Consider the following 13,117-nt stretch of genomic DNA (forward strand, 5'->3'; position numbering starts at 1 on the left):
TGTGTGAAATAGCCACCAGCCACCAGCCACCTAGCCCATGGCTAGTACAAATCCAGTTGGACCAGTTAATCTCCACAGTCACTGCCTGGACTGGCTGGTGAATTTTCATGATGGTTCTTCACCTTGTTTGATCTTAGTTTCCTACATTCAAATTTCGGACTAGTGAATGATTCTGTGGGGTAGTAGCTTTCAGGTGTAGCTAGCCTGACTGGCTAGCAAAATATGGAAACTACTTCGCGCTCTGACTAGACTACACCTTCATTACTTTACAGGAGACCCATATTTCTTTATGTGGTTTTATAGAGGTAACCTTCTTTTATGGGTGAAGAAGGGCGTCTATAGAAGGTTACAGTGTTAGCTTATCGCTCCGAAGACCCAGGTTTGATTCCCCACATGGGCTCAATTTGTGAAGCCCATTTCTGGTGTTCCCCACAGAAATATTGCTGGCGTATTACAACTTACTCATTTGTGAAGTTCATAACATGCATACACTTCACCAAGTGAGTGCACAAACATAAAACCCAGCCATCTGCACCCCACCCAGAATGTCATACTGTCACCAAACCTAAAAAGAATACATCTTGTGATACAAGCGACACCAAAGCAAAGTAATATGCTCTGGAAATTAATTATTTGGACTCTTGTTGGACCCTATTTTGTAGGTGATTGTAAAATCTTTAGTGTCGGGCTATTTTGTAAGGTGCTAATGTATGTGCGAGTGTGTGGTAATCATGTACAGCCAGGTGATTTCAACTGGACCTCAACAAACACCAGACACTTCCTGATTGATGCTTTGATCTCAGCTGTTTCCATCGAGGTCTCCAAGGTCACTGTTGTTTTCACAATTCTGTTTTGCCCATACTTTCAGCTCTTTTCACTTTGGCATCCTTTCAAACGATGCAGGTAATGGGAATCGTTGTCTGCTTTGACTGTTGAAAATTGCAGCAAAACAAAACTGAACATTCTGCATACTTTGGCAAGACTTGAACAAGTGAACAGTGGTTTGTATAGAGTTACATACTAGGGATGCTACCACCAAGTCGGCTGATGCTGGAAGGTACTGGTAGTGTTCTCCGAGGCTGCATGTAAGTACCGATTTCTGTTTCAAAGCAGATTTTTTCCGTCAAGTTTACGTTTTAATCTTGAAGTCAGATTTTTCCTATCTTGTTCAAAAGGTCTGATCATGGGTATAATTCCATTTCGACACAATTATGTTTCTAAGAATGTCCGCACGAAACCAGTCTTCATCTAGGTGTTCTTCCAGATTTCATCCATTTGTTCTCTTAGGTTTCATCAGTCTGTTCTAGGTTTCATCAGTGTGTTCTCCTAGGTTCATCAGAGTGTTCTCCTTGGTTTCATCAAAGTATTCTCCTAGGTTTTATCAAAGTGGAAAATGTATGTGATTGGCATCACTTTGGGCTTGAATACTACTGTTCTTTGTTCTGACCATGCATTGATTCCAGGTATTGATTGGACCCATTTCCAAATGTAGTCATTGTTGTGAAGTGATCCTCATTCCTACACTATACAACTGTTGTAGTGGTAAGATGGCGTTGTTCCATGGTTCCCAGTAACCAATTCATTTTATACGGTGACTCAACAGATCTGTTGATCAGACTCCTCACTTTTGTTAATTGTGTGTCCTTGTACCCTGACAGTGTCAGGAATTGCTCATGATGTCAGTCATTAATTTTGAATATTGACAGACTGACTCTTTGCTGGAATATTATTGTTGCATAAAACAACATGCAAGCAATATCCTGAACGTAAAAAGTTAGGGAACTCAAACACCTTGGTGTCATAACAGACTAGAAACTCTGTAAAGATCTTGGTGAAAATATCTCCAAAATGTAATAATGACCCCAAATTTGTTGTGCTGGTTAGAGAAGAGATAGTTAATGGAGCTATCTTATTACTTTTGTAATGATGTGCACATGCACACAAATCCAGTGGCTATAACTGACCTGGCCTTCACATCTTGGAAAGCTGGTATGAATTAGGGGCATGTGCCTCTAAATAAGCTGATAAGTTGAAGAGGTTGCTGATGATAAACAAGTTCCCATGAACATCCCATCCATATCCTGTTACAACATACATATCTACGCCATGACACATGCAAGATTGGAAAAATCAACACTTCTGTCAAAGTAGACATTTTAGACTTCTTGTAGTGTATCAGGATTATTTTTAAAAAAAAACAAGAAGTAAATACTAAACTAATTACCCTGAGCTCTTTGGTTTTACTTAATGGTTAGAAGGTTTGAGGTGTTAGATGATTATGAAGATGATTACAGCGATGATTATGTAAGTGAATTGTCTTGGGGTATTAATTTTTTTTATCATGTTTTTTACCTCGGTTGAACTGGAGACTTTTGGGCTTTAAATATTGATGCTCATGATGTCATCTTTCAGTTTGTCAACAACAAACCGAACAATTTAACTGTCGAACTAAAGAGACAGACAATGATTCAGGATTGGGTGGTCAGACTCACTGACTTGGTTGTCATCATATCCCAGCTGCATATGTTGATGCTCATGCTGTTGGTCACTAGATTGTCTGGTTCAGACTCAATCATTTATGGCTGGAATATTGCAGAGTGTGATGTTAAACAACAAACAAAACATCCAACCAGACAATCTCTGTCCATCCATTCTCTTATATAACATGACTTGACTTGCAAAAGGACATTTAAAGATGATAGTTTTTGGATAAGATTAACAGTTATGTGTGTATCTTTAAGTGCCACTCTCACCTACACTTGTTAATCATTGTCTGTTTATAGTTCTTTACTTAAAAACGTGTGTTTTTTCATAGGAATTTCCCAGCCATAAAAGGTTATGGAGTTAATTGGCTAAATGTCTCAATCATACCATACAGGTGGCTGGTGTGTTTAACTCAGTTGATATGATTATTCCGCTCCTGGTGTGCATGTCTGGTCTCGACTTTAATGAGGATTTTACGTGATTAGTGGCTATATTCCCTGGCAGCTCACATAATCATGCTTGTGCAGTAGTTTTTGTATTTAGTTCGGATTTCACTGGAGCATGTTAAGACCATAAAAATAAGGAACATGTGCTCTAGAACAAACAAAAAGTGCTTGAATTTTGTATCAAATTATATGAGAAGTTGTCAACTATGACATATCTTGAGTTCATTATTACTAAGTTACTTCAAAAATACCAATTCAAAGAGGCCATGCTTCGATTTTTTAGAAATATATAATTATTGAATCTTAAAAATATTATTATTATTATAGCATATTAAATATTGCTTTTGTTTACCTAACATGGTGTCATGTCATTGAATGTAATGTCTGCTTGGAGGGTGTTCTTGGTTAACAAGTGGCTACCATATTTGATTGACGCCTACAGTTTGGTTCTTTACATTGAAGGTCCAGGACTAGAATATGTTTTCAGCAACCCATGCTTATTGTAAGAGGTGACTAATGGAATGGGGTGGTCAGACTCACTGACTTGGTTGCTGCAGTTTTCTTTGTACCCAAATTGTGTACATCAGTGCTCGTACGGTTGATCACTGATTTGTTCCAGCCTTAATTATTTACTGATGCCATCGTATTGCTGGAATATTAAGGAGTGAGGTGTTTACCAACAAACAAACAAACAAACTTTGAGGTGTGATCATCTTAGCAGGTAATGTTTTAGGCTCCACAGATCACCCTCTGTGCATGCATTTTATAATAATTTCTGCCTCCAAGTGCATCTCCTCAAAGTCAGTTACTTATGAATCATCAAATGACTTTTTAACATCTAACCTTATTTCGGATATCCCAAAATATCTTTTCAATATCTCTTTGGCATTAGTTTTTTTCACAAGCTTAGATGCAGAGGAAATATTTATAGAGAAAGTAAACCTTCGAATGGAATATACCCATCTCCATCAGACATTACTTCATCTGCTGTTATAGATATGTTTGTTCAAATGATGCTTTGATAGCAGACCATTTTCTCATTGTCTGTAGCGCCATCCTGGCTTTTCCTTCATGCTCTCTGAGATTCACAAAGGAGAAGTGATGTAAACAGATGGTGCTGTGTTGGAAACTGAACCATCTTGGCAGCCTTTTAACTATAATCTCTGCTGTGCAACTTGGCCCCTGTTTGTTGAGGCACAGTTTCTGTTTTTGCTGCCTCAGCTAAAAATAAGTTTGGTTTAGATGCATGTACATGCTGGTATGGAACATGGAGATGAAGTTTCAGAAACAGAAACCAATATTGGGGAACTGTTGAAGAGGCACAGTTGCATAACCATAAGTTTTCTCAGCTGTGGCAAAACGAGTGTATATCTACAGCAAATCTCTGCCCCAGTGTGTCAAATGTTCTTGCAATAATGATTGTTTATGCACATTTTAATCCTATCCAGAAGCATATGTATAATTGGTATTATCAGAAGTGTAAATATTAAATATCAGAACCAGGAACCAGATCTCAGTTATCCATCCACACAGATTCCATTTGGCATGGAAAGCAAAAATAGTGGTGCAACTTATGTGAATGGATCAGTGAAAGTCAGTGATGACACCAGGTGTTCACAAATAGGGTAATCATATAAGATGTAAGAAATTTGCATTCTATTTCAGGCATATCTCCGGAAATAAGTTCTGATCTCTTTTAATACATGTATTAGACATCCTGTTGTAGAACTCGTTCGGTGATACAGGTTATTGTAGCATCTTTGTATCTTTAAACAAAAACCTTTAGAAGGATCCTAACATCAAACGCAGTCCTCGTGTGAATATTCATCGGGGCGCCCAGCCGTATTACTGCAGTGGGAACTCCCAAACTTTAAACACAGACAAGACAAACATCTAATCTCTGAAATAAAGATATTTTGCATTAAAAAACAAGTCCTGAATTGTGTTTATAAAATGGAATGAAAAGGATCCCTGGTACTTTCCTTGTTTTCAGAATTTAGAAACTGTTGTTACTGGCTAGACCTGTAACATAATCTAGACTTGCTTGTACTGTATTTGGTGGTCAGGCTCACTGACTTGGTTGACACATGTCATTGGTTCCCAATTGCACAGATCGATGCTCATGGTGTTGATCACTGGATTGACTGGTCCAGACTCGATTATTTACAGACTGCTGCCATATATGTGGAATATTGCTTAGTGTGGCGTAAAACTAAACTCACTCACTTATTGTATCCAAATTGTGTAGATCGATGTTCGTGCTGTTGCTGACTGGTTTGTGTGGTTCTAACTCGATTAGTTAGAGACTACTTCCGCTTAGCTTGAATACTTCTGATAGTTGTGTAAAACAACAGTCAACCAACAGAGCAACATTGAGCAAGACCCTGGTAAAATTCAGTATCTGTTTGGAGGTGATAAACAATATTGATGTTCATGATGTCAGATTTCTCCTCCAGAATGATTTGTGCCTCCTCTTCATGCTACAGAAGTAGAGAACAGTTTGTATTGAAAATACTTTATTGCTTTTATGTACCATCAGACAGTCATGGAGGATTCAGCCCGAAGATTCCCATGGCTGTGAGCTCTGCAAGGGCTTCTCATGGCTTGGTAGTCATTATATCATGGCTGCTCTGGTCATTGAATACATATTTCTGCTCATCTGCAAGTCAAGATCTCACAGTTGTTTAATGCACAAATCTGAGGATCTTCAACAGGAGTGATTCATTGTTCCAAACCCATTATGTCTGCATCACTGTGCTATAATGAGATGTTGGAGAAAGCTGATGTCCAAACAGATGCAACTTTATTCTGTTGCTGATGTTGTAGAACATTGAATCCTAAAGTATTGGTGTCCTGTAGTCTGCAGTGGAGTCATGGTAGACCATGTAAGTCTGGACCAGACTAGCCAGTGGTTGATAGCATGAGCTCACATACTGAAACCACCCAATCCACATTGCAACATAGACTAACAGTAACACTTCTTCTTGAGGCAAGGATGTTAGGTGACTACCGGCATGTTTCCAGCATAGACTAACAGTAACACATCTTCTTGAGGCGAGGATGTTAGGTTTCCAGCCTTACTGGAAAACTAGGCTAGAATTTCAGGCCAAGTCTTTCGGTTGGACTCCATGGAGTCCAAGTCCATGTTTATATCAAAGGAAAGGGAAATTGTGTTACGAAATTTACATCTTAAGTCTTTGAATGTCATTTAGAAGTGTAAATACATAAGAATGAAGATTTTATGGATATCAACTTCTTTATGAGAGAACACAACGTTTCGGAGTTAATGCTTACTCCTTCATCAGGTGATTGAGAAAGGGATACAGAGGTGTATTTATATGTACAGGTAAAACAATAACAAAGTAACAAGTGGAATGAGTTAACGAAAGCTAGTATAAACAAGCACTGATAGGAAGCCGATAGTTAAGATAACAATGATGGAAGCCAACGGTAATGCATTACAGTTGATTGGATATGTTTACATAACATGATTGGGGATAAGGATGGAAGCCAATGGTGATACATTACGCATGATAGGATGATGTACATAACACACGATAGGGGGTGAGCATGTTTACATGAGGGTTGGTGATGTACAAACACAAGTATGTACTCGGGTAGATAGGCTATACATGAATTACATAGATAGAATGTACACAGGTAGATGAGATTAATTTATCAATAAGTCCCAGGCCACCCCGATGCCCTAAACAATGAACTGGACCACCTCAGAAAGACATTCACCACACTCAACGGGTACCCTCCCCAGCTCGTCACAGCCACCATCAACAAGACCCTAAAGGACCGAGAACCCCGCCCCAAACCTTCTCCATCACCCATCAGAGTAACCATACCCTACTTTGGCCCCATCAGTCATCAAATATCACGCCTCATCAAGACCAAAGCCAGCATCGATGTCACCTTCTCCAGTGGCAAGACCATCAAGACCTACCTAAAAGCCAACGGTAAAGGACCCAGCTGTGAACACCCTAACCCGAGAGGATGCATCTACCAGATCCCTTGCAACTGTGGCGACCTATACATTGGAGAAACGCTGAGACCAATCAACACCAGAAAGAAGGAACATCAGACCTCAGTCAGGAAACTCGACCAGAAATCGGCCATCTCTGAACATATTCTCAAGAACCCTGAACACTCAATTCGATGGGAGGACACTAGGATACTATCTACCAACAACAACAACTGGCGCCAAAGGAAACTGCAAGAGGCCATCGAGATCCGGAGACAGAAACCAGCCATCAACCGCGACCAAGGAGTGTACCTACCAAGTGCCTGGGACTTATTGATAAATTAATCTCATCTACCTGTGTACATTCTATCTATGTAATTCATGTATAGCCTATCTACCCGAGTACATACTTGTGTTTGTACATCACCAACCCTCATGTAAACATGCTCACCCCCTATCGTGTGTTATGTACATCATCCTATCATGCGTAATGTATCACCATTGGCTTCCATCCTTATCCCCAATCATGTTATGTAAACATATCCAATCAACTGTAATGCATTACCGTTGGCTTCCATCATTGTTATCTTAACTATCGGCTTCCTATCAGTGCTTGTTTATACTAGCTTTCGTTAACTCATTCCACTTGTTACTTTGTTATTGTTTTACCTGTACATATAAATACACCTCTGTATCCCTTTCTCAATCACCTGATGAAGGAGTAAGCATTAACTCCGAAACGTTGTGTTCTCTCATAAAGAAGTTGATATCCATAAAATCTTCATTCTTAATTTACATCTTGTTTGGCAACTGTAGCTGTAGATTTGGGACATTTGAAGAATTTGTTTCTGTGTACCATCAAGTTGGTGTCAGATATTCTAAGTCTTTTTATGTTTTTTGTCAAGTAGTTTGATGCCTTTTGTGAGGCAAGATCCATTTTCTTTCCGCTTGGATAATAAATGATCTATTGCATCCTCTTTGTCAGGACTTGTTATTGTGTGTGATGCATGTGATATGATAGGTGGAATGTGATGGGGGTCAGCTGGAGGGTTATAGAAGGGACATAACACATGATAGTCACTGGTGGTGCTATGTTTATCAAGGGTTCAAACTGGGCCTCTATTGTTACATTCTCCAATCAGATGGGACTGGTAACAATAATAGTCTGGTTCAGCAGCATATTGACAATTGCAATAACAAATCTTATCATAGACTTGCTACTAAGAGGGCATTGAGTTAACCCACAGATGAGATCCTCACCTTGTCAGTTGGCTGGTGGGGTTAACCTCTTTGGTCATGTGGACAAGGCATCCGATTTGGATCAGGTCAGTGGTTCGAATCCAAGCACAGGATTATGGCTGCTACAGACGTGACGGTAGTAGTCTGTACAATAACACTGTGGTACAGAAGAAGTTTTTGAAACGTCACTTGGTATTATTAAAAGTACTATTTGATGCTTCCCATCACAAATAAAAGACTTCACTGTCAATTTTGTGCCATCATTAATCTTGCCGCATCTTTTGGATTTACAGGTATCTATTAAGTTGTAATATTTTTTGTGAGGCAAACACCTTTTTGAGATTTCTTTGAAGTAACCTGAGTCAACAAGCACCCCCATATGTCTTTTACATGACTGCAGTTAAAACTAAATCTGTCTTATCATGGGTAATCACCCAGAAGATGAGCTTCGTGCTCTGTGTAAATGCTGAAGGGAGATAACTCTGTATGACTTGCCTGGGATGAAGCTGGTGACTAATGATAGACCAGCTGCTTTCTCACCTCTCCTCTGTAGCAGGGATGTTTATATTTAGTGTTTAAGCACGACTGGAAATGTGGCTCTGAGATTAGCTTATTGAGATGCCTGGAGAAAAAATAAACTTTAAACTTCATCTGTCTTTTCTGATAACCTGATGTTGAAAAAAGTCGTTCTCCTAAAACATGTGTTCAGATGGAAGATGCGTTTTGGGTGTTGTAGTGAATATTAGGGAGTTGCACATAAAGTCGTCTCAGTTTCAACTTTGCTGAATGATTGTACCAGGAATGAATTATTGTATCATAAATCTTTAAACATTATTTATCCATTCTGGTATCAAATTAATGGTTACTGAGAGTTTGTGTCTTTCATATATGTTGTGTAATCCTAGTCTATGAACCTTTGGCCTTTCATACTACAAGAATTTAATTGAATGCTTGTAGCAAGAGCTTATGATTGTCGCAAGAGCTAACAAATGTATTTTGGGTGAATACTGTATGTTGAGTTAATGATTGTGAAAGGAGTGAAGTCTGCATTAGGAGAGAGTGACTGGTATTATGAGTAAAAATGATTGTTATTATATAAGGCCAAATAAAAAAAGTGAAATATTTCTCGGGCATCGGCATGTAACAATTTTTCATTGCCATTTTAAAAAGTTTTGACTTGGACATGCTCGACCATCCATTTGTCTGCTATAAGAATGAGTGTCTGTAAGAACAAGTGTGACTGAGTCTACAACTCATTAACACATGGTAAACTTTCCAAGCTGTAAGAATGAAGATTTTTATGGATATCAACTTCTTTATATGAGAACACAACCTTTCGGAGTTAATTCTTACTCCTTCATCAGGTACAATCATTCATTAACTCCGAAACGTTGTGTTCTCATATAAAGAAGTTGATATCCATAAAAATCTTCATTCTTATGTATTTCACTTCTAAATGCCCTTCAAAGACTTTCCAAGCTGTATTTCTGAGAAAAAAAAATACAGGCGTGTTCCTCCCTCGTCACATTTTTTTCTTTAAAAAATTATAAATAAAGCCCTACTGCCTTTTTGACTTTTGAAAAAAATGTGCCCGAGAAACATTTAATATTTTTCATTCAGCCTAAGGAGTGATTGAATGTTGAGAGTGAATGTGTTATAAATGAATGAATGTATGTTTAGTGAATGCTTGTATCAGGAATGAAGCACAGGTTTCCAGCCTCCAGTTGTACTTCAGTGCAAAACTAAAACAGGAATCTTTCTTGTATTTCATTGTAGTTATTTGGCTGAGACATTGTTTATATATTGTTAAGTTAAAAAATTCACCAAAGTTACTATTTCAAATATCTCCCAAAAAGTTGTTGCATCATGTTTGCAGGAGACTGCATAAGTAGAGTAAAGTTGTGTTTTATATTTGTTGGCATCATGGTGTGTCTTCTCGTATTGGAATTACTTCACTTACTGTATGTATGCAAAGCTAAACTGACCAAAGTTTAAACTCTCTAAATATAATTTTGAAAGAAACATATTGAAGTCTGCTTGAATTTCAGTAAGAAATTTTGAACCAAAAATTTAGGACTTTTGCAATTCAGATATTGTAGGCAAAAGGGTTTCAAACAATAAGATTTTTGAACTGTGACACTTAAAGGGAATAAATACTTAACATCAATATAAACAAATCTGCATCAGTTCAGAAAACAGTGTCAATAAATGAGGCTCATTAAGGGCAGTAGGGCAGCCTAGTGTTTGAACATTTGCTCATCACACCGAAGACCTGGGTTCGAATCCCAACATGGGCCCAATGGTGTCCCCCCCACCATGATGTTACTGGACTATTGCTAAAAGGGGTGTGAAACCATACTCACTCATTCCACTGGATTTAGAACTGATGTTCTGTCACCCAGCTGTCATATGTAATCTAGTTATGCTATAATAATGTATTAACCATAAGGTCAGACACCCACGACTGTAAAATCGGTCACTAAGCCTGTCCAGTGTAGATGGGTCAGTGAAGACATGGCTGTCTGCTCTTCCATGACAGAGCTGTCCACTCAACTCATGAATGTGTCATATTTACCCTGTTGACAGGTCATGCTGTGGGCTATTGCAGGAAATCCACAAGCTCTTTATAAGACATGGCTTCTGTACATTTCATGATCATATAACATTTCTGACGGATTTAGGTCACTGTCATTAACCGAAATAGCTTGTGTACTTACTGCAGTCTAATAAGATGATAGGATGTGAAATTAAGAGGTCGCAAGGGCTCTAAATTGATGTTACATTAGTGGTGGCGGTTATTTCAATCATTTAGTAACTCATTATTCTTTCATGATGATTTGTCAAAATAGACAATGTGAACATTTTGAACGTAGTTTAAATTCATCTTAATAGACTAACATATTGTATATGAAATGGACTTATTTTACAGGGAAAAATGGTTTTGTTATTTTAATAAAATGTCATTAAATGGACCAGGAGATTTTCTTCTTTTTTAGAGAGAAACTGCAGTAATCTTGATTTATCAAATACTCTAGACTTGTATGGACTTTCCATGATGTATTGGTTTCACGATCAGCATATATTTCTATCCCAGGATTATAGGTCTGGGACAGGGTTCGGATCCGCTACCAAGACCTCTTTGCCCTGCCTCTATTTACAATAGGTCTCAAAACCAAGTTGTAAAATGAATGACAGGGAATTGCTGCTTTGGAATCTTGGCAAAGAGTATTTAGAGATACATTAAACAATCTGGTCATGCATGTACAAGAGTTGACAGAAAATTTATCTTAAATTGAAAAGGTATGTGTGCTTAGTCAGTTATGAACATCAGAGACGTGAGATCAAACTGAATTGAATGTATCTCTTTATGAAAATTCAGTATATCACATTTAACAGTATATCACTTGACTAACCACAGGTACATGTGGGTCCCTGTGTCATTCTCAGTACCAACCTGACTCGAGTACCCATTACCCAGTATTGTATTTGTTTGTGTTACTTTTTTATGTGTTTTGCTCCGGGTCATTTTCATGCATGACTGCACACTGACGAGTTACTTATCAAACAAGGGACAGATACTACTTGTTGAAATCTAAGGTTACACAGTTTGTGTGGTGTGTACTTCAAAGGCTGTTGATATCATTTTCTCCTTAGGTATAACATCCATTTTGACACTGGTGTGTGAGTGAGTTTAGTTTTGTGCCACTTTTAACATCATTTCAACGATGTCTTGGAAAGCAACACCAGTAATGGACTCCTTACATTTTGCCCATGTCGGGAATTGAAAATGGGTCGAGCGAACACTTTATCCACTAGCCTACACGGCCACTCCTCTTGGTACTAGAATAACTTCAGTACAAGTTAAATATACTCACTACACAGATATCACTCTCCTTTTGTGATTGATGTATAGGGTGATAGGGTAGCCCAGTGGTTAAAGCATTCGCTTGTCACGCCAAAGACCCCGGTTCGATTCCCCACATGGCTACATTGTTTGAAGCCCATTTTCTGGTGTCCCCTGCTGTGGTATTGCTGGAATACTGATAAAAGCGGCGTAAACCCAAAGTCACTCACTCACTCACTTGGGGATGTACAGATATGTTATTTTATGTCAGTTCACACTTGATGTATGAGAACTGATTATGTGTGTCATATCTGAAAAATGCTCCATCAAAAGAAGTGTATTGTTGATCGTCACATAAAATTTATGTCATAATGTTAGTATTGCATTTTAACCTAAACAAAATAAAATATTTCAGCCTGAAATTTTCCCACAAGTAAATGACATATTTACATAACCACAACCTTTGCCCCACTAAAGTTTTGCATTATGGTATGTTGTGATGCATCTACCTAAAATACCAAGCATATCTGTCTTGCTTAACAGCCATATTTATCATATATGAAGCCAGACTCCAGACTTCTTTGTACTTTGTATTAAACACATAAACGGCATTAAACACAGAGCCTGAAAAGGCGGCAGGCTGCCCTTTGAGACAGACAAATATTGTGTACCTCTAGTCAGTGATGTGTGCATGCTGATAGGTATATAACCTTCAATCAGATTTACAGGCTCCAGTGAGCAAGCGTTTGCTTTTCACTTGCACTTGTCAGGCTGGCTGTTTTTGTGTAGGAAGACACATGTGCTTCTGTTTGGGCCTTCTGTCATTGCTGAATATTTATTCTAGAACATTGTAATAGATGTGTATATAATAGAGGGTATTTGTACATAAGACTGAACTGGTGTAAGAGCAGAGTGGTCTGTTAGTTAACAAAGCACATTTTAACTTATTCTTTTTAATGCAGTATGTACAACACTGGTCTGTCTTGGCTGTAAGTGATGAAGAGTTTGTATTGATGCACTCGTATGAACAGAATTATTTGTATGAGATGCGTTGAAGAATGAAACATCTATCTGTGAAATAATATTTTTTTTAATAATAACAGTCATCATCATCATCATCTCCCAGTGTACATA

General features: G+C 38.2%; 1 protein-coding gene across 6 annotated transcripts in view; it reads left to right on the forward strand.

The window, feature by feature from the left end:
* Nucleotides 1–13,117, forward strand: part of LOC137268015 (activated Cdc42 kinase-like) — a 155,426-nt gene that overhangs the window by 80,797 nt on the left and 61,512 nt on the right. The gene's annotated exons all lie outside the window — the stretch shown is intronic.

Source organism: Haliotis asinina, chromosome 16, assembly GCF_037392515.1.
Source record: "Haliotis asinina isolate JCU_RB_2024 chromosome 16, JCU_Hal_asi_v2, whole genome shotgun sequence".
Classification (NCBI taxonomy): domain Eukaryota; kingdom Metazoa; phylum Mollusca; class Gastropoda; order Lepetellida; family Haliotidae; genus Haliotis; species Haliotis asinina.